Source organism: Equus przewalskii, chromosome 13 (assembly GCF_037783145.1).
Source record: "Equus przewalskii isolate Varuska chromosome 13, EquPr2, whole genome shotgun sequence".
Lineage (NCBI taxonomy): Eukaryota > Metazoa > Chordata > Mammalia > Perissodactyla > Equidae > Equus > Equus przewalskii.
In genome coordinates, this window is record NC_091843.1 from 6,355,446 (window position 1) to 6,377,906 (window position 22,461).

Here is a 22,461-nt window from a genome sequence, read left to right on the forward strand (position 1 = left end):
AGAAGCTCCAGGCCAGCCACCCAGCCCCCTGCCCGTGTCCCCCAACCCCTGTCGCTATAAATATAGTAAACTAAGACCATGTATGCTTCTGGGCCAGGCCAGACAGAGGAGAAAGGAGCAGGAGACAGCGGCCTTATCTCACGCCCAGGAGTCGGGGAATGCGGCTGGGAGGGAGGGGAGCATGTGAGAGGCAGAAGGTCAGATTTCTGAGCGTCCTGTGCAGAGGGGGACAGCCTCCCAGGGACTTGGGGCGAGCCCCTTGCTGAATCAGCCGAGAGCCTGCAGGCTGACCCTTGAGATATGAAGCCTCAAATATCTATTGACTCATCTCAGCAGGAAAAAGGGAGATATTGACTCCTGCCCCTGTTCTCAGGGGATTTGTGTGCAGAGTTGTGTTATCTTCAGTCAATATCTATACCCACCCGGGGCCGAGCACTGTGCCAGGCACATGGCAGAACCCTATAAAAATCGGTTAGATGAATGAGGAACTGTCAAGGTTTAGAAGACAAAATTGAAATTCATAGAAGGTCAGCGTCCTGCCCGAGGTCACTCAGGTGGGGCTGCCAGAGGTGGGCCAGGGACCCCAGGGGCCTGCCCACAAACACAGTTCTTCTGGGAAGCATGTGTGGCCTGTCCCGAAAAGGGTGGTGCATTTCCCAACAGGGAATACAGGTCTGACACTGTACTCGGCTCTCAGGGCCAGCCCAGGTCGAGGCACCTGCCTCAGTAGCAGACCTTAAGGGGGAATCAAAACACTCAGTAATCATGATTAATAATATTTTAATCCAATATTTTCCAACATCAAAGCTAATGCAAAAATCCATGATAAACAGAATATCAAATTTTAAAACAAAAACGAGATCAGTTTTACAGACCTCTCCTTTGGCCTCAGGCTCCGATCTGTCTTGGCATGGCACTACTGACTTAAATTGCTGTGTGACTTTGGGCATCCATTTTCCCTCTCTGGGCTTCAGTTTTCCAGTCTGTCCTAAGTGAGCAGACCAGTCTCCTGGAGCCGCTTCCAGCTCTGACATGCTGGTGTAGGGACTCAAGACTCAGCTTTGTCTGTCAGTGATTTCTGGCGTGGGTGCTGGCCCTGCAGGGGCACCTGGCAGTCCGCAGCTGTGAGCTGGAGACGGTGTGTGTGTGTAAGTGCTCACTCCCAGGCATGCTCCCTCGCCTGTCCCTCTGCAGCATCTGGGTGAGTTTCACAAGTGCCCTCTAAAGGATGTGAAGGAAGGCCCGGGGGGTGGGGTCAACTGCACACATGACATGGGTGCATTTGTGGCTCTGTGGGGCTGGGACGGCTCGAGGGGAGCTCTGCCGACTTCATGGCCGTGGTGATGACAGCCCATCGTGAAGGCAGTGATGGCTCCAGCCTGTCCTCCTGGGATGCCAGTTCTTGGAGTCTGCTCTTCATTCATGTGGCTTTTTCATTTATTTCCCCCCCTCACAGTAGAAATTCTTTTATTTCAAGAACAGTGAGAGAGACAGCTCGGGAACCATTGCAATTATTCGCTTAAATTCTTCTGACACTTGCACATTGCTTTGTAATTACATTTCTGATTCTGCCTTTCCCCACAAATTAGTGCAAGAGATCAGTTCCAGCCACTCACCAGCTCGTTCATTCATCCATTCACTTCAGTAAACAGTTCCTAAACCTCCCATGGGACGGACGATCCTGCAGCACCCCACGCCAGGCCACCATCCACTGAACCATCCCCTCGGTCCCTCGGTCCCAATCTGTGCCACACGCCCACTGTGTGCCAGGTGCACAGAGGGGCTGGACTTACACTCCAGAACAACCCAGCCCCACTGCTAGTTTCGCAGAGCTGAGGACGGGCTGGGGAACAGTGACTTTAACCAGACAGCAATAGGCACACCGTAACACCACCTCCATGTTGCTTAATGCAATGTGTCAACTCGACCTGCCATGGGAAACCCAGATATCTGCTCAAACATTATTTCTCGATGTGTCTGTGAGGATGCTTCTGGATGAGGTTAGCATTTAAACTAGCAGACTGAGTAAAGCAGATGGCCCTCCCCAATGCAGGTGGGCCTCATCTAATCAGTTGAGGGTCTGAATAGAACAGAAAGGCAGAGGAAAGGAGAATTTGCTCTATTTCTGCCTGACAGTTGAGTTGGGACATCAATATTCTCCTGCCCCAGGACTGGGACTTACATCACCAGTTCTCCTGGTTCTCAGGCCTTTGGACTCAGACCGGCACTGCACTACCAGCTCCCCTGGGCCGCCAGCTGCAGATGACAGATCCTGAGGCTTCTCAGCCCCTTAAGTGTGTGAGCCAATGCCTTACAATAAATCTCTTTATATATATAAATAGGATCTAACTCTATGTGTGTGTGCATTCTGTTTCTATCGGCTCTGCCCTCTGGAGAACCTTAATACCACCTCTGGGAAGAGCTGGGAAGAAAAAGCACACAGTGCTCTGAAAGCTTGTAACAGCGGCCCCAGCCTGGTCCAGGGGTTAGGGGACACGTTTCTCTGGAAGTGTTCATGGAACTGGGATGTTATAGACAGCCAGCAGTTAACTAGGTGAAGCAGGGGAGGGAAGTGCATCTGGCACAGAGAATAGCATGTGCAAAGGCCCTGAGGAAAGGAGACAGGTTAGTCTGAGATATTGGAACAAGACTCAGGTGGCCAGAGTACCAAGACTTGGTGTGGAATGAGGCTGGAGCCGTGGGTGGAAGCCAGATCATACGGGGTCTCCCAGGCCAAGCTGTGGAGTTGGTTCTCATCCTGACTGTGCGGGTTGCTATTGTCACTGTTATTACTACAGTTTTCCGATGAAGAAAATATGGCTCAGAGAGGTCCATTCATCCATCCCTCAAGCATTTATTGAGCACCTACTATGTGTCAGGTGCTGTACAGGGTGTGGGGAGATAGCTGTGAGTGGGCAGACCGGGCATTGCTGCTGGGGAGCTTCCACCCATACGAGTGACAGAGGCAGAATGGGGAGTCAGGTCTGCCCGTCCCAAAGGCTTTGCTGCTCATCATCTCACAGCTTCCTGGGCCTGGCACTGGGATAAAAGATGCCCAGCATCCTCCCGGTCAAGCGCTCAGTGGCTGGCAGTGAACTGGAAGCCAACATCTTGCCTCTGGGGTTTGTTCACTGAGCCCAGACCCAGCACCCCCTCCGGCATCACAGTCGCACCCCAAACCTCCAAAGAGCGAGCCTGAAACTGAGGAGCCGGGTTAGGGGCGGGCCAGGACGGGGCAGAGGAAAGCCCCTTAGCCCTACAGCAGCGGGCCGAATCTGGACCACCCCCTTCCTCATCTCTATTTCTGTGCATTAACAACGTCACCAATTCTGCACTGCTCCTTTCTTCCAGAGGTGGTGGCTCTTTCCCCTCTTCCGCACTCCGGGCTGTCCTATGTGGCAGAAACGCCAGGTGCCGGCCTCGTCCTCCACGCTCCGGGAAGCAGCACCGGGAAGTGGAGAAGCTCAGGGGAGCTGCCAAATGCTGGGAGAGCACCTGGAGAGAGAGGCAGGTGGAGGTCCCGCGGAGCGAGAGCAGCCAGCTGAACGCAGCCCCATTAGCAAGTGAAGGCGAGACGAGTGGAGGAACTGCCCAGTGAACCCACAGATCCATGAGAAATAACAGATCGCTGTGTTTTAAGCCACTAAGTTTGGCATAGTTTGTCGTCCTTCAAGAGACAACTGAAACACCGCTGGATGTGCCCTGGGGAGAATGTGAAGACCGATCTATGAAAAGAAAGACACGTTGTTTCCACTCAGCATCAATTTCCCTTTCTTCGGCTAAAAGCACCCCAGTTTCTTCCCAGTGTCCCCATTCTCAGGTATGAGCTGAAGTTGATCTGCCTCCAGCTCCAGCAGCAGGCAGTTAACCCAGGCCTGGCCAGTCGGAGCAGCCACAGCGATTGGTTCGTGATCAGAGCTATTCCCACGACATTTGCTCAGATGATCAGGAGGGAAACAGGTAGGCTCTTTCCAGCTGGATCTAAACCTGAGAGGAGGTGGGCCTGGGGCTGCTGATGGCTATCTCCCCACCGCATGGAGAGAACCTGTTGGAAAATGGAGCCCACGCCAAGGGAAACAGAGCCACCAGATGGAGGAATATTGTGGACATGTCATCTGGAAACCTGGAGCAACACCGAGCCTCGACTTTAGGGCCGTGTGAGCCTGGAATCCTCTCCCTGTGGTGGCCGTAACATGGTGCCCCTCAGAGCCACTGCTATGGGGCAAAGTTGACTGACAGCCCCTCTGCACCGTCCAGCACACTGGCTCCCAGGCCAACCCCTGCCCCAACCTGGGCTACATCCAGTGAATGACTGAGCGTTAGACCATGTCCCATTCCCATGGGTCCCCTCTACCTGGTGACTTGGCTCGAGGATACCCCGCTGACCTGGCCAAAACTTAGTGAGAAACGGCAGTGCAGTCTGAGGCTCTTTCCACCCAGCCCTCTTTCCTTCCTTCTCTCCTTCCGGGATCAGACTGGAATCACCCTGTCGCCTCCCCCGAGCCTTCCCAGGTCTGCCCACCAATACATCTCTTGCACGTCTGTTTCCACCGTGGCATCTGCTTCCTTGGAGGACCAGAACGGCCTCTCCTATCCCTTCTTATTACTTCTTAAGCCAGTTTGACTTGGATTTCCGCCACTTTCAGTCCAACAATATCTGACAGGCACAATTCTCCTGCGAGAGCACTTGGGCCTTGTCCAGAAGGTGACGGAGACTACTGGAGGGTTTTAAGTAGAGGGTATGGTCAGACCTCTTGGTGGAGCCCACCAGGTGCACTGTGAGGGGTGGACTGGAGGAGACCAGTCAGGGGCTACTGAACAGTCCCAGGGACACGGTGTGTGAGCAAAACCAGGCAGGGGAAGGGTGGATGGAAGGAAGGGGGCAGATCTGAAAGATATCTTCAAGGAAGTCTTAAGAGGATTTGATGACTGATGGGAAAGAAGGATGGAGGAGTGGACAGGGAGGAGCAGACAGAGCCTTGTGGTTTTCAACTCTGCCTTACAGTGATGACGCTGCCCCTTCAGTGAGTGCTCCCTGCGGGCTCTGATCTGACTTCACCTCACAACTGCCTTGGGAGATAGCTAACATTGTTATCCCATTCTGCAGATGAGAAAACTGAGGCTTACTGAAGTTAAAAAAGCATGTCCAATGTCTGACGGATAGCAAATGGTGTTTTTGGGACTGAAACCCAGGTCCCTCTGGCTCTAAAAATCCGTGTGCTCAGCTACCACCCTGGGCTTCTCCATCAATGGGGGCCCTTCCCCTGCCGCTCCCTGCGCTTCCGCCCCAGCCCACCCGCGGATTCACTCTCTCTGAATGGACAGAGCAATAGCCCCGATTTCCTCACCATCTTTCATCTTCTTAGTTCTTTTTTCTATGTCATCGATTGTACTCCTTATATAGCTGGTTCATTGGCTGGAGAGAGAGAAAGAATGACAAAAAGACCTCACCAGAATGTCATTTACCTCACTGTGGTATTACTATTATTTTTAAGTACTGCACACGCTGTATCGTAACGAGTCAGCCATTTTTAAATGAACACAAGTTCCTTGATCCCAGTGCTGTCACTGCCCCTTGCGACCACCAGGTCTCATCCTGGCCTTACGTGGCAGAGGCCCCTGACTTTTTCAAATGAACCACTACATGATTTTGCTGCATCTTGGAAAGGAAAGGGATTTCGCAGAGACAGCATCTTCCTCTCATGCTTTGGTGGCAGACACTGTAACCACTTCCGCTTACACCTTTTGACAAACTTGTCCCATCCTCCCCGAGGAGATCTCCGTTGATCATATTGTGTGCACTCTGCTCCCTACCTTCCACCAGCAGACACACACCACACTGTCCCCATGCAGCAGGATACTCTGACTTCTGTTAGGAGAGTCACCTAGCCTCTCCTTCCACGAAATGAGGATATGAAAACTAGAGACAAAAGAGCAAATTATCATGGTCAGCAGTGATAAAAAAATAAATGAGCAAAATGGTTTCATGAAGAACTGATGAGAACCAGATGTGTCCAGGGAGATTCCTGACCTATCCTGGTTTTGCAAGGGGACAGTTGACTGCATTGAAACTGTGTCTACCAGATGCACTGAGATGATTGTCCATTTGATGCGAATGGTCGCAGTGGCTGTGAATTGGCTTAACAAAGAGTATGTGCACTTTGGCCATTAGCAGAGCCAAGTAACCACATGGGGCATCATGGGTTATTTTGAGTGAAGGAAGGAAGGAGAGAAAAAGGAAAGAAGAAGTGAGGGAGGGATAATGGAAGCAAGAAAAGACCAATGTGTACCACCTGCTACGTTGGGCAGAATCACACAGAGTCCCGCTAAGGGGCCCCAGTGACCTGGGAGTGAGTGTCACCTGCATTGTGCAGGGAGGGAAGTGGCGCTTAGTGAAGCAAGACCACCTTGTTCATAAAGGTGGAGCGAAGCTCTGGATTGAGAACCTTGTGACTCCAAACCCAGCTTTCTGCCCTCGACCACAACCAGCATCAAGACGGGCACCAGATTAGTGACATGACACGGTCTCTAAGGACCTGGCCCGAAAAGCACCTCACTTTTCTGAATTTACTCCTGAAAACGAACAGGAAGCCAGCCCATTGCTACATTCTTTCGAAGCTGCTGCTCAGGTTGCCCCAGGCCTGCCCATGGTGTCACTGCGGTGACGGTGACCGCATTTTAGCAGTTGTGCCTCTGCTATGTAGGCTGGCCCCCACCAGGCACGCACACACTTCTAGGAGCCCTGGAGGGTCCACCAGAGCTCACACACAGGCCTCCTGTCTTCTGCCCCAGCTGCTTCTCAAGGCCCACGGTCACTAAGTCACTCTGTGCCCTGGTCCCACGCTGGCTCTGTGGGTGCTCCGGTCCGGCTCAGGGCTCCCCTGGCCAAAGCAGTCTCTCAGCTCCATCGTCAGCTCTATTGCCAGCTCCATCGCCAGACCCTCGCTGAACAGGGCTCAGGCGGGGGCAGAGCTGAGCTGTCAGGACAATTTTCAAGACGCACCTAGGGGACACTGGCCACTTCCTTCCGCAGACCCGAGGTGCAAAATCACTTCCTTGTTCCCTTTCGGTCACAAACAAACCAAAAATCTCACTAATTGACTCCTGGGGGTCTGCCCAGGCTTTCCCAAACAAGCCCAGGCTTGTCTGAATTCCAGAGAGGGCTCAGCTACAATGCCAGCCCTCCACTTTGGTTTGGGAAACAGTTTCCTACCAACCTTTCCACATGAGCTTCAGGATAATCCCATGAAGTTGGCAGGAAGCACAGTTCTTTCTCCTTTGCGAACGGTGACATCGAAGCTCAAAGGTCACACTGGGGGTGGGGGTGTGGACGGGACCTGCAGTCTTCAGAGGGCACGGCTCCCCTCCTGCTGTGCGCCCCCCTTTGAGCCCCTCCTAGTGGGCTTCGGGCCACCAGCATGCGTCTGGAGTCAGGGAGCCCGAGTGCCACCCCTGGGTCCTCAGCTGGTTGCTCGACTCCCCTGGCCTCGGCCTCTCCATCTGTTAGACATGCGGACACCGTGCTGCCTCTCGTGGCTGCTGTGCCAATTAAGTGGAACGAGGCCCACGCACCCGGCCGAGCTCCTGGCCCAGAGAAGCTGGCCATACAGCTGGGCCAGAGACAAATGTCCCCACCTAAACATACAGCTTAGAACGCTTTCATCCTTCATTTGAGGAAGTGCTCCCCCACCCTAACCTGACACTTCTGCTATAAAATGGGTATAAAAATAATCTTATTCCGAGGGGTTCTTGTAAAGATTACACAGTAAAAAACGTGACGACTTCTTTGGAAACCATGATGGGCTGGTCAATTATTATTGTCCTCGCCAGCCTGTCACCAGGTATAGCTAGGCGCTCTAAAGCCTTCCTCTCATGAGCTCTTAGGGAAGATTCTCCAAAGTATGGAGGAGAAACCAAGACACGCCCTGGTGGCTGAGCCCTCGGGATAGGGCAGCACATTCACCCGCACAGGCTCCTCCAGGCCTCAGATGAGACCATTCCCTTCTCACAGATGAGGAAACTGAGGCTCAGAGGGGACCCAACGAGCCCAGGGTCACACGGCATCTGAGTGGAGAACCGGGATTCAGACCCAGTCCAGCTGACTCTCCCATGACAGGGGATCCTGGAGAGGAGCGTCCCCACGGCCGCCCGCGGACCACAGGCGAACAGCCTCCTCTCATCAGCTACACAGGGACTGTTATTAAAAACCGAGGCACTGCTTGGTAAGAGGTAAAAGAAAGAAATGGCCCAGAGGTGGCCTTGCTAGAAAAAGCCCCCAAATGGCAGACCAGGCAGAGGCTGCTTGGTTGGGACTGTGATGGTAAGGAGCTCAGGGACAGGTCCGCGACATGACAAGCTGAGTTATAACCTGGGACCCAGGGGCCGCCCCCCACCCCCCAGCACCCCAGCCACGGAGAAGCCCACTCAGCAGTTTTAGCAATAGGGCTGCAGCCCATGGCTGCCTCTTTGTCAGGCAATGGCGCCCTCTGCTGGCGGCACAAAGAGAAGCCGCTTCAAAGGGATACTGTGCAGGTCTCAAGGCCTGGCGCTTAATGCTAATAATAGAAACAACGGGGATGATAAAGTAAATACTACATAATGACGTTACTGAGAGGCGGAGGAGGAGGAGGAAGAGAGGCTGTTATGGAGCACTCAGTGCCAGGCACGGTGCTAAGCAGTTCACAGATGTGATCTCATTTCGTCGAAGAGTGAGTGTGTCTGCCAGCTTGCAGGAGAATCGGGGAGATCCCGAGGGATAACGGCCTTTCTCCAGGTGAAGTGGGGGCATGAATTCACAGCCGGCTGCTGCCCTGCCCTCTCCACCCCGGGGGAAGGCACTCCTGGCCTGCTTCACTCATGTCCTGGTTAGAGCCCCGACCGCACGGTCCCTTTGTACCCCTGTTCCGCAGGTGGCGGGCGTGCTGGGTGACTGCAGCACAGCTGCGCAGTGGGACACAAGAGCAAGGTGCCCGGTCTACAGGGTTCCAGATTTAGCAAGTAAACATACAGCATGCCCAGTTAAAAAGGAATTCCAGGTAAACCACACATTTTTAGTATAAGTAGATCCCTAATACTGCATGGAACATACTTACACTAAAAAAAAATTGTTTACCTGAAATTCAAGCTAACGCAGGTGTCCTGTACTTTTTCCAGCCTCTCTCCCCCGATTGGGAGACCTGGTTGCAATCTCCATCTTCCTCTTTCTAGCTGTGTGACCTTGGGCAAATTATATAACCTCTGAGCTTAGTGGCTGCATAACAGAAATACCCTCTGCCTCCCAGGGCCCCGTGACGGCCTGGGTGCCTCCCAGCAGCGTGGCTCTTGGGCATCTGAACGGATCTGTTAGCCTTGGGCCAGGCTTGGTGAATCGCAGATCAGGGCCAGGGCCCGGGCCAGTTTCTTCGTGGTTCTTTCGGGCTTCCCCTCGGGGTCACCAGATGTTCAGCTCTGCTCCCGACACCATGTCCTCCCAAAACTGCATCCAAAGGCAAGGAAAAAAGGGAGTTTCCATCCCAGCCAACTTCCTTCAGGTTTCAGGATCTAGAATTGGGCCAAGAGAGCCTGGGGAAAAGGAAGAGGTGGCATTTTCAGCCTCGGTAGTGGCAGAGGGCCTCTGCCTGCAAAGAAAAGGCAAGATAAACAGTTATTAGTCAAAAGCAAACACATCCCACTCGCTCCATGCCAGGCCTCGTCCTAAAGGTGTTATATGTGTTCATGCATTTAATCCTCAGGAGATAAGCACCATGGTCCCATTTTACAGACGAGCCAAGCGAGGCCCAGAGAAGTCGAGCAGCAACCTGCACAGATTCACAGAACAGCAAGTGGCAGACCAGGGACCTGAACCTGGACAGCTATGGGCCTGGCTGCTAAGGCCTTCTGCCTCTCCCGAGATGGCCGGCAGGGGCTGCCCCACCCGCTCTTACCCGTCTGTTCTCCCTGGTACTGCAGGAGGCCTGGCACACAGCGAGCCCTTAACTCAGCATCGGAAACAAAGGGCCTGCTAAGCAGTAGCCGCCCGGTAAGTGTCAACGATGGCTGTGACTTGTACTTCCTTCCCACCTCCCTCTCTCCCATTACCATCCGTGCACGACATCGCCATCCACATGTGCAAACTCCTCCTCCCATGGGGCGGAGCAGGCTGTGCCTGTGCACTGAGCTCTTGCCTCGGGACCTGAGCCCGGTCTCTGAGCTCGATTCTCACCAGTCACTGGAGGGTGAGCTGCTGATGAGGCAGTGCAACGGCTGTCACCAGCGGGAAGCAGACGGGCAGCCTGGAAAACGCCCAATGCAGGGACACTAACGGTTCTAGCCTTAGGAGTTTCATTCCTGAAGATTACCGTTTTTATTATTTTATTTATCATTTATACTATTTATATTTATTATCATTCATATTTATCATTTTGTAATTGTAATTATCATTTTTGTGGATTAAATTTATCAGTATTTAGTGGGTTAGAAATTAAAATTGATAAATTTATAAAATGCTATTTTAACTCATTTCAAGCCCATTACATTTAACATAACATAGCTTTATGAAAAATCACTGTATTTTTCAAAACAAAAAAACATTTGGTGGAAGAGTGACCTTGTTTCTTGTTTGTGCAAATCTCTGTAACGTCTGGCTTAACAGAAGACAGTTGGATCTCATGTGGGCTCCACATTCAGTCTGTTGAGATACGTTGGTTGATGCATATCAAGAAAATCTGAACTGCCTCATGGACGGGAGTCTCCTGCCAGCCAGGATCACTCACATTGGACGACGACTTAAGACATAAGTAGAATTCTTTGGAATCAATTCCCTGGGTGAAGACAAGGAATTTTAGAATTTATTTGATACAGCAGCTAGTGTTACTCTAACTCATGTGCCAAAGTTTAAAGGACCATATTGGCTGCTGTGTGCAGAATGAGCTGGCAGGGGAGCAAGGCTGGGCATGGGGAGCCAGCTAGGAGGCTCCTGGACGAGCACCGTGGTGTCAGAGATGGAAAGAGGAGCTGGAACCGAGACAGCCGCGGGCAGGGCAGTGACGGGGTGTGGAGGGAGGGGTATGAGGGAGAGGCAGGAGAAGAGGAAGTCGCTCTGCTTCGGTGGGTGACGCTGCTCAGGCCTGAGGGGCAGGAGGGAGGACCAGTGCACCACCCATGTCCAGTCAAGACATCCAGACCTTTTACTCAGTATGACTTTCTGTCACTTAAGGACTTTTTAAAATCACATACAACCAAATAACTAGTATTTACTGACTAACATCTAATAGCCAGTCTCTGTTCATTTTTCCTCAACTGCTTTCAAAATGTCGTTCTACAGTTTGTTGGAATCAGGATCCAAACAGAGGCTCCAATATTGCATTTTTTATGCGTATCTTTGTTCTCTTTTATCTCCAGCGATTCTCTTCCCTGCCGCCTGCCTCTCATTTATTTCTTGATGAAACAGGGTCTTTTTTCCTATAGAATTCTTCATGTTATTGTTTTGGCTGATTGACTGATGTTGTTTGCAAGCTCCTCTCTCCCACAGAAATCATGGAAACTTAGTTCTAGAAGCTTGATTAAATTCCAGGCGAGTGACTTTTGGCAAGAATCCCCTCCAGGTGGCGCCGGGTCGTGCCTGCCGTGTCAGGGGACACCTCACGTCTGGGTGTTCCCACTTCGGTGATGTGAAATCATCTAGTGAGTAAAGGCAGCATCAGCCTGATTGTCCAAGTTACCACATCCACCCGTCCCCTGATGCTTTCAGCGGACATCAGTGGTCGTTGGCAAGATGGGGTGTTTCATTTGCAAACAGTTGATTTCCCAGCTCTATCGTTCCTCCTGCCTTTGTCAGCTTTGCTTCTTCCAAAAAGAACATTCTCTCATCAACTATTTGCTTACCCTGAAATATGGTCTATAGAGGATAGGCAAGATGAAGGTTTTATTCTTTCTCTTTATCAGTTTTCGGAATAATGAAACGTTACCCTAGCAACCTCCGAAAGCAAGCAGGAGTATCATTATGAAGTCATAGATTTTATGCACTTGCTGTTTTTCAATCCACTGCAGCCATTATTCTTTCTGATGCTCATATTATCCCATCTTTAGACTTGGCTCCTCCCGTCTTCTAGAAGTCTCTGGTAGCCTCTTAGCTCCAGGCATGACGCGATATCCCAGCCTCATCTGTAAGTTCCCTGCCCAAGACCCGGAGTCGGACAATGACATCACTCCACGGACCTCTTGTTCCTGCAAGGGGGGAATGCATTTAGATTTTCACACCCTTCCAAAATCGAGGTGAAATGATGAAGGACATAAAAATTGAGAAAAATGAGTATTGGCAAGGGAAACAGAAACAAATGTCTGCAGTGCCAGAAGATTCCCCACACACAAAAACACAGAGAAGGTCCTAGCCCCCACGATCCATCACAGAGCAAGAAAGAGTGCCTTCCCAGGGAGGAAGGCTGAGGAGCCATTGGAGAAGGGAGCCCTTTATTCATGCAGGGGCCTTGGGGAAAGAAGCACACTTCTGGCTCCTCACACACCCCCCATTCCCGGGCCAGAGCCTTTCCACACAGGCCTGAGACAGACTTTAGTAACCTCACTCTATAGACAATGAAACAGAGACTTGGGGACGTCAGTGACTTCTCCGAGGTCCCACAAGCAGTGCCAGGCTGATGTAGATGGACGGCTCTGCTCTCACTCCCAAAATCATTGTTAGAAAGAAAAAATTTTTCATGACACGTGTTGAAGATGGCAAGGAAATCTTTATTCAAGGGGGCCACCGTAATACATAGGGACCACTGTGATGGGGTCTGCAGCAGGGAGAGATTGTGCTCAACTCTGAACACAGTGTGGGCAAGTGAGCATTCCGGCCGAGGAGCAGGGTGGGGGCAATGGATGGAAAACTGCCGGGAGAAAGCATCAGGGGTGCGGAGGTGCTTGGACTTTGTTAAATGAGCACTTGTCAAGTGGAGCACAGGACGCCGGATGGTGAGCAGCGGTTCAACAACAGGCCACAAGAGAAACTGAGATAGAGGAGTCTAGGACTCGCAGGTCCTGGAGGAAGTGCACACACACCTCGAGGGGCCGCGCGGAGAGGTCAAGGCAGAGTGCAGAGAGAGGCACGGCCCGGGGCACATGCCGTTATCAGGGTCCATGGGTGGAGAGCTTTGGGTTCCTGGGCGAGGGCCAGAGAGCTCAATTCAAACCAAAAAAGTAGGGTTTGGGTAAGCTCCATGGGGTCTTATCTAAGGGGCTCAGAAGACATACAGGGGCCGGGAGGTGGGCAGACTGCTGATTACAAGGGTCGTCGGGAAAGTCCTACCAGGACCACAGTTGCTTGTGACCCTGCAGGCTGCTCTCCAGGGCTTGTGTTTGCATGGGGGGGGCTAGTGTGGGTTTAAGATCCACCCCCCCAAGCCACTTGGCCAAACAAAATGGATGCTGAGGCAGCAATACCACGGAGTAGCTGAGCTAAACTCTCCACTACGGGATTCTGGTTAAATTGACCCCCTCGGGTCTTGCTGGAGGCAGGCCAGGGTGATCAGACATCACCCAGGGGATGGGGGAGAATGAGGAACCTGGTCACACTTCGAGGCTGGGGGATTCTGGCCAAACGGACTTAGCAGGATTCTTGCTAAAATCAGAGAATGCGGAGATGAATGCACAAGTCAAGCCCTCGTTGACAAAGAGCTCAGAGCAGCCCCAGGAGAGTTTGGTCAAGGAGGGAATCTGTCACTGCTCTGCCTCCGCGCATAGCCTGATTCTCACCCTCAGCGCAGCTCCCGCTGCAGCCTCCCGCTGCAGCCTGTGGGGTTCACGTGCTGCCTGCTCTATGGCAGCATCGTCCCAACGACGCTGGGCTTCCCTGGAAAGTATGAACCTCGTCTTGATATTTACTCATTCATTTGCTCACTCGTTCAACAAACATTTAGTGCGACAAACCATCCAGGGTTCCATCCCTTTGTGTCCCTTCCAGGACTCAGAGTGCTTGGCACTGCTCCCTCAATGACTAGCGAATGAAAGAGCGAGTAAGTGCAAGAGTTAGGATGTGAATTCGCTCTGTCTGATGCCTGAGGTCTTCTTACTGTCCCTGGATCACAGCTGCCCCCTGCGCAGGCCCTGCTGGGCTCCTGCAGGTTGCCTGGCCGGGGAAGGGCGGCCCTGCCTGAGAAGCTGCCGGAGCCAGCCTGTGAATCCACTTCCCCGGCCAGCTGAGCGCAGCGGAAGCTCAGAGCACCTTATGCTGCCTTGAGCTGGGGTTGGGGAAACAGCCCCCTCCCCAGTTATGCTCGACTTTAAAGGCACTGATGAAATCAATAGCCTTTTCTTTGCATTTGCAGTAACCATTTAGAAGCAAAACGAAAAAAGGAAAATGAAATTATTTGCCTCAAAAACAAATTATGAAATACCTAGTAACAGGGTTAACACAAAGCTCCAGCACCTACAGGAAGGAAGCTCCACAGTCTCACGGAAGACACAAAAAATGACATGGATGAGCGGAAAGCAGTTTTAGGTTCCTGAACAGGAAGATGAATGCCGTAAAAATGTTAATTCTTACCATTTAATTTGATTCCAGTTAGGATCTGAATATTTTTTGAAAAGGACAAAATTGCTTTAAAGCCCTTGTGGAAGAATGAATGTCCAAAAAAATGCGATATATTCTTGAAAAGGGAAAATATTTAAATTACCATAAAGCTAGCATAGTAAAAACAGTGTGGCATTACCATAGAAACAAAAGCCCCAAAACACAGACCACAAAGGTAGGGAAGGGCAACAACCAGCAAGAGAACAACGACACAGGACAGAGCACTAGAAATATATCCCACTTTACACAGAAATTTAATGTTTAAACTGGTGCCATTTCACTTCAATGAGAAATAGGTGGCACTTATGCCTGGTGGAGAACAAACGGGGCCATTTTAATCACACCACAATTTTTTAAAAGATTCAAAGTGGATTAAGAATCTAAATGTAAAAAACAAAATGAAAATAATGGAAGACACTTTAGGAGAATGACTTCAGATGGAGATGAACTTTTTTTTTCCCTTTTTTTAAAGATTGGCACCTGAGCTAATAAGTGCTGCCAATCTTTTTTTTTTTTTTCTGCCTTATCTTCCCAAATCCCCCTGGTACATAGTTGTATATCTTAGTTACACGTCCTTCTAGTTGTGGCGTGTGGGACACCGCCTCAACGTGGCCTGACAAGCAGTGTCAAGTCCGCGCCCAGGATCCGAACCGGCGAAACCCTGGGCCGCCGCAGCGGAGCGCACGGACTTAACCACTCGGCCACGGGGCCAGCCCCTGGAGATGAACTTCTTAACCAAGTTGGGAAACCTAGGGGCCTCCACAAACAGGAGGAAAAGGAGCGACTGCACAACATACTTAAAGTTTTGTTGAGCAAACGATGCCATGAGCAAAGGCGGAGGTTTGGTGGAAACATTGCATAAATGACCAACAGAAGTCAATTTTCCCCAATATATGAAGAATACCTATAAATTGAGAAATAAAAGACAAACAGTGCAATCTAACAATGAGCAATGGCAAATCCATCTCTCGTCATCAGGGAAACGCAAAACAAGACAAAAATGCAACATCGTTTTCACCCATCAGATTCGCAACGCTCAGCAAGAGCGGTAAATCCGATGCTGACGTGGGAAACAGTCCTTCCCACATGCTGCCGTGGGAATGTTATCGCTACAACCCTTTTGGAAGGATTTCTGGAAGTATTTATTTTAGGTTCATAAACACCTTTTGGCCCAGGAATCTCACTCTCGAAAATCTATCCTCTAGATCATAAAAATACAAGCGTGGAGATGCCGATTTCAGCACTGACTGTGCGGACAGAAGCGGAGCGAGCCTCCTGGATGCTCCCGGGTGCAGGCTGAGTGAACAAATCGGGGTAATCCTTCTGGTGGATCCCCGTGCCCCCGTGACAGAGCAGAGGACCGTCGATCTGCACCAAAGAGAGAGATGGCCGTGGTCTGTGGGTGAAAAGAACAAGAGAAACGTGTGAGACACATCTGAATTTTTGTCAAACAAAACCCCCAACAGATGTGAGTGTGTGTTTTATAGAGCAAATGTTTGTGTCCCCTCAGAGTTCATGTGTGGAAGCCCTAACCCCCCGGGGATGGTACCAGGAGGCGGGCCTTTGGGAGGTGATCTGGACTCGAGGTCCTGGTGGTGGAGCTGCAGGATGGGATTAGTGCCCTATAAGAGTCTCGAGAGAGCGTGCTTCCTCTGTCTGTTCCCTGCCCCATGAGGATACAAGGAGTCTGCAACCAGCTGAGGCCCTCACCAGAACTGGACCGTGCTGGCACCTTGACCTCGGACTTCTAGCCTTCAGAACTGTGAGAAGTAGACTTCTGTTGTTTATAAGCGACTCAGGCTGTGGCTCTTGTTATGGCGGCCTGAATGGCCTAAGATAGGACGCGTGAGCACAGAGAGATGCACAGGAAGCTAAGCCGCAAGCCCGCTCAGACTGAAGACGCCACAGCCCGAGCACAGGGCACCCCTCCGAGAGCTTCCCACTCTGGAGCGGCCACACTGCAGCATGCACAGCCCAGGACCCGGCAAATGTTGCACATCAGGGTTTTACCCTCAGAGCCAGTTGTTCAACCTTTGCCAGCAGGCCACTGCCACAGGAGCTGAAAAAGGGGCGCAGGCTTTGTCTCCAGAAGCCCCCCCCCAAAGACCTGCTTACTCCCCACACCGCGAAATGCAGGGACATGAGTCAGTTTCATGGTACACAGGAGACCTTTCAGCTCCAGTTTTCCAGGAGTCTCTGGCTCCTCCCACGGAATACCATCCTTTCTGGAGGATTCTGTGGCCTGTGTAGCCTGAGCTAGTGCACAAGGGCTATGTGCATTCTCCCACCAGATGGCAGTGTTGCCACAGCCAAGGAGCCTCCCAGCCCAGAAGAGTCTGGAGGAACTCCCGGGGGCTCCCAGCCCCTCCTGGCCCAGGACCCTACCCTGGAGAGGGAAAGGAGGAGAGGGGAGACTCAGATCTTAGTGTCTTTAACCCCAGAGTGTTGATTTCAAAAATGGGAATAGCAGTGAAAGCCACTCAGCATGTCACCATTTAAGCCAAGTGGTTCCACTTACAAGCTGTGTGACAAGTCACTGGACTACTGAGAGCCTCAGTTTCCTCAACTGTAAAAAAGGAGGGTAACAGTATTGACTTCAGAGGGCTTCAGGATGACCAAACGACATGGGACAAATGGAAAGAGCTTAGAATAGTGCCCGGCACACGGAGGGCCCTCCGTAACGTCAACTACTGTCACTAGTTAGTTGACGTGGTGCATTTATGGTCTCATCCCATTCTTGAGCTCATCCCTGAGGTATGTACCATTATTCTCCATTGTACTGAGGGACCCAAGGCTACACAGCGAGGGGGACAAGCAGGGACATGAATCTGGTCTAGAGGACGCCACAAGGCTCTCCTCCCGAGCTCAGCACAGCTGAGGCGGTGGAGGCGGAAAAGGGTCTGCAGCCTGCCCTGAGGCCCCCGTCCCTACCCCCGCCTCCACCAGGGTGGGCTCCCTGGCACCCGGCATTCCCCTCTCTGAGTCCCATTCCTTCCCTGTAGACTGAGACCTGCAATCACAGACTTATTGTGAGATTTAGTAACAGTGAATGTAGAGTGCTTCAAAACAAAGAAGCACTCCATTCATCTCGTCATTCAACCCACGTTCATCACACTCCAAACATACGCGAGGCCCGGGCAACAGTGCTAAGTAAGCCCCCGGCTCGGCCCCGTGGGCTTGTAGTCTGAGGAGGACAGCTGTCTCCTCCTCTGGGCACGGGTGTTGCTGCACAGCAGGTCCAGCACTCAACAGTGGGCAAGGCACCTTTCCAACACCCCCTCCTTCTGTCCATCCCGTCCTATGCTCACAAACACACACATGCACACAAACACTCTCACAAGGAGGTGTCAGGTCTTCATTTGTGGGGTGCATCCTTCCGTGTTACTGAGCAACAGAGGCAGGTGCCTGTCAACCCGCAGCAGCCCAGCATGACAAGCACTGTCCACCCTGACCACTGCAGGGGCCCTGAGGGAGGGCCCCTGGAGCCTCACCAGACTTAGCAGGTCATTGTGGCCGAGCAAAGCTCCAGGTGTCTCCCACACTCCCTGTCTGGAGAGGCCCCTCAGCTCAGAGGTTCGCAGACAGGCAGTCACGTCTAGTCTCCAAGCTTGGCTTTCCCATCTGCAGGTCGGGGACAGTACTAGCCCCCATATCACGGCTGTGGTGAGGCCTGACCGGGGCTCTGCAGGGAGAGCACTCCGCAGGGCCCGGAGCGAGGGAGTGCTGGCGGGAGAGGCAATGCCCACATCCTCATCGCTGATCTTCACGGCTCGGCTCACGGCGCCCGCTCCAAGCTGAGGACTGCCTCTCCTCTGCCGTGTCATATAACGAATGGTGTCAGAGCCCTCACCTGTGGTGCCGTCTGGAGGACCGAACAGGACAGAGATGTGGGTATCCTACACACAGGCTGGCAGTGCAAAGGCTGGACCAGACCTGCCCTCCCACAGCCCCCTCCACCTCCATCCTTACCGGTGCTCAGGCCCAAACCGTGCCTCCTCCTGCCTCTCCTGCCCCACATCTGGTCAGTCAGCAAACACAGCTGCTCACCTCCAACCTGACCCTGCTCACCCAACACGACACCCCCGTGTGAGCCACGTTACCCACACCCGGGCCCTTTCAGTGCTTCTGGGGGACCAGAGTGGTCCTGGCTTGTTGCTGGTGGTGCTTGCTGCCACGTGACGGTCTAACACTTGGTTGCAGGTGACCGTGTCCCTCTCAGACGTGCAAGCTCCACGAAGGCAGGGGCCTGGTTCTGGTCTCTACTCAGCCCCCGTCGTCAGCCCTCAGCCAGGGCACGAGCAGGCACTCAACAAGTACCTCCTGACGAAGTGAACGAGCGAGGGAACGGAGGCCTGAGTGACAGAGCGAAGGTTTCCATCAGCTCGGTTCTGTGCTCCAAGAGGCTGCTTCAGAATCAAGGATCAAACCAAATACTCACAGAGGCTGGTTTCCTCTCTACACCCAAACTCCTCCAAAAGCCGGCTGCCCTCTCCTTAGGGACACCCATCCAGCCCTTACTCCTGAACTCATTCCAGAAACTCTGTCGTTGGAGTTGAGTCAGAGAACTTTCGACCTGGAAGACCCTGTTTGACTGCCCACAGATGGCCTCTGGGTTTCCCTGTCTTTCCCCTCAGAAGGCAGCTTTGAAAGGAAAAATTAAAGTCTGCAGGGACAGACCCCGGCTCAAATTCTGAATCTTCTTCCTCCAATCTGTGTGACTCGGGCATGACCATATGCCTATCTGTGCCTCAGTTTCCCCCATGTATCATGGGCACATGAATGGATTGCTGTGATGGTTAAGCAGGGACAGAGCCCTTTGGGGGACGACCTGCTCTGCGCTGGGGGTACACAGAGCACCCAGCACTCCAGGTACACTCCGCAAGCACCCGTCCCCTCTCCCCGCTGGAGGCCCCAACCACAGTCCTGCTGCTTTCCGTTCCTCTGCCGGCAATCAATCGAGGGCAGGGGCGTGGGACCGCCTGCCAAGGGTGTGGGGTAGTTTTGTGACACTGGAGCTGGATGACTCTCCAGTCCCTGACTCCCAGCCCAGGACTCACCACTGCCACCCACTGAAGGTGTTGCTTTTTAAAAGGCTGTCTGAAAGCACGGGTTCCCCAGGCAGCCCTGGGGCGCAGGTGAAGAAGGGAGCTCACAGGAGTTCCAAGCTCGGTGAGCTCTCCTGAGGCTGGCCCGCCGGGAGGCCAGCACTCACGGGGGCCTTCCACCATCCAGGCCCTCCGCATAGATTACTTCACTGATTTAATCCCGGCACAGCCCTGGGAGCAGGTACTGTTATATCCACTTCACAGAGCGGGAAACTGAGGCTCAAAGAGGGCCAGCCACTTGCCCAAAGTCACAGCTTACAGATGGCAGGACTTGGATTTTAACCCAGTTTGTCTCAATCTCAGTCTCCACTGTGCCAATCCACATTCCTGGGCCCCCGAAGGCCTCCCCTCTGCAGTCACGGCCACCAGGGGTGGGACACCGGCCTGTCCTCACAGTGCGGGCTCAAGTTCAACCAAGAGGGGCCACAGAGTTACAGGGCTGCCCCAGACGGCTCGCTCCCCGGCTCAGCAGTGGAGGCGGCAGGCCTGTCCAAGAGGAGGCGGACACCCACATTCTCGTGGGAAATCGCTGACTTTTAAAGGTTGTCAGTCACATCTGCAGGTTGGTTTTGGTCCTCAAGCCACCATCCATGGTCACTCACTGCATCACAGAAACACCAGTAAGAGAGAGCAAAGGCAACACAGGACAACACTGGCCCGCTCGCTTTCTCTCTCTCCCTTTCTGTCATGGGGTGAGTTTTGTCCCCAAAGTTCATATGTTGAAGTCTTAACCCTCAGTACTTCAGAATGTGACTTCATTTGAAGATGGGGTCTTTGAAGAGCCAAGTAAATTAAAACACGGACAAGTAAGTTAAAACACTAATTCGATTGACAGGTGTTCTTATAAGAAAAGGAAATTATGACACAGACACACAGAAGGAAGGTCATGTGGACACCCAGGGAGAGGACGGCCATCTGCAAACCAAGGAGAGAGGCCCCGAGGACACCAAACCGGCCAGCACCTTGATCTCGGGCTGTCCATTGTTTAAACCCCCCGGTCAGCGGTGCTTGTTACGACAGTCAGAGCAAAATAATTCTGTCTCTTCCTTCCTTCCTTCCATCTGGTGGGACACAAAATCACCAAATCAAAGAAAGAAACAATGGCCCCAGGGTGACTCAGTGGCAGATCTGACTCCAGAAAGGAGATAACGAGCGTGGGTCCACTTCCACACACTTCCCGCAGGCCGAGATCAAGGGCAATCCATTCATGGAGATTGCTCTTGGAGGTAAGTACAGAATTTGCTTGGGAGCAAAGTTTGGGGATATAGGTGAGGTCTTGAGGGCGCACCCCAGCAATAAAGGTGTTCTCTAAACTGATGGCTCCAAGACACTGGGAAGATGTGATGGAGGCTGATGGGCATGAGGGTGGGGAGAGGAGAGGAGGGGACGGATGCTACATCCTGTGTGCTGAGACCCCCATTCCTGCCTCCCCTGACCCCAAATCCCCTCTAGAATTCTACTCAAGCTCACAAAATGGTGCAAGTGAGTAATTCCTTAAAGGAACTTACAGGGGAGCTGTAACCAGGGTCAGGAAGAGACAAAAAGCCCATTAGCTGATGCAGAAACGGGTGTTGGCAGGGGAGGCTAGCGGCAAGAAGGCCTCCAGCAGCACCTTGTGCTCCTTGTGCAGGAGCACAGCCAAGTCCCCCAATCCCGCGAGTCGGGCGCGCTCCTCAGCCCCATTTTACACAGGAGGAAACTGAGGCTCTGAGCCGGCTGGCGAGCGGCCAAGGTCTTGGAGTCAGCGAGCGGCAGTGCCAGGATTCGAACCTCGGTTTGCCCGGCTCCAGGCCACGGCCCTGGCATCGTAGTGGGCCGCGCTGGTGACCTGGAGCTTCCAGAATCTCCGGCAAGCCCGGCCGGGCTGGAACCCGAAAACAAAGGGGCGGCGCGCCGGCCCGCCGCGCGGGGAGCAGCTCACCGCCAGGGGGCGGCGCGCGCTCACGGACCGGCGAACGCAGACCGACCCGGCGCCCCCCGCAGACCCTCCTCCACAGCCCCCTGCCCTCTCCTCTCCAACAGGCGAAGTGGATTCCTTTTCATCTTTCAGGGCCCCGCTCAGAGATTTGTTCAGTCGTTGCCGCTTTCATGGAGACCTCCTTCATCTTCTGCACACACAGACTGATGCTCCGCAGCCACAGCGCAGCCCTGCCCGCAGCAGCCCCCACGCGGCCGTGAAAGCACCTTCCCGTGTGCAGTGCTGTGCAAATGCAGATTTCAGCATCCCGCTTCCCTCTCAGTGAGCCCAGAATCCTGTCCTCTGTCCTCCGTAGAAATCTGGAGGCTGAGGGGGTCTCCTGGGCTAGGAGAGCAGCCAGGGCTGTGTCTGCCTCCGCTGACCACACGGGGCTGGGAAGACCTGTTTAGGGACGGAGACCACCCGGGGCCAGGACCACGTCTGAGTCACCCTTGTGCAGCCAGGCCCAGCTTGCCTGCCGGCAACCCCTGTGTGTGTTCCCGGAGGTGCCCTGGTGCCTGAAGGCCCCCTCAGGGGTTGGCCGCCCTCCTGCAGCGCGCGTTTCTCCTGTGTGGGGTGCCTGTGCTGCGGTCCTGTACAGACCCAAGGTGGCAAAGACCCTACACTGGCAAAGAGTACTTGGCTGTCCACAGAGCAGGCACCTCAACCCAGGTGGGCTGTCTGCAATGGCTGCTCCAAACTGGAGCCCACCCCACCCCTACCCTCCCCACATGCAGGTGCAAAAGTCCTTCTGACTCGCTCTGTGCTGAACATACCCCCTGCTGGAAAGCAACCTCTATGTGCACCTCGTCGTTTCACCCTCAAACAGCCTTGCAGAGCGGGAATGCCTCCCC

At 53.1% G+C, this 22,461-nt stretch overlaps 1 long non-coding RNA gene across 2 annotated transcripts; it reads right to left on the bottom strand.

Moving 5' to 3' along the window:
- Positions 1-2,833: 2,833 nt before the first annotated feature.
- On the bottom strand, positions 2,834-10,105 carry LOC139075030 (uncharacterized). 2 transcript variants are annotated; one of them, XR_011525043.1, is made up of 5 exons: positions 9,924-10,075; positions 9,113-9,617; positions 5,815-5,920; positions 5,349-5,416; positions 2,834-3,725 (listed from the first exon to the last, which is right to left on the bottom strand). It is a non-coding gene; the product is annotated as an uncharacterized lncRNA (long non-coding RNA). The 2 variants fall into 2 exon arrangements; XR_011525044.1 differs by having other exon boundaries at positions 2,839-3,725; positions 9,268-9,617; positions 9,924-10,105.
- Positions 10,106-22,461: the final 12,356 nt, after the last annotated feature.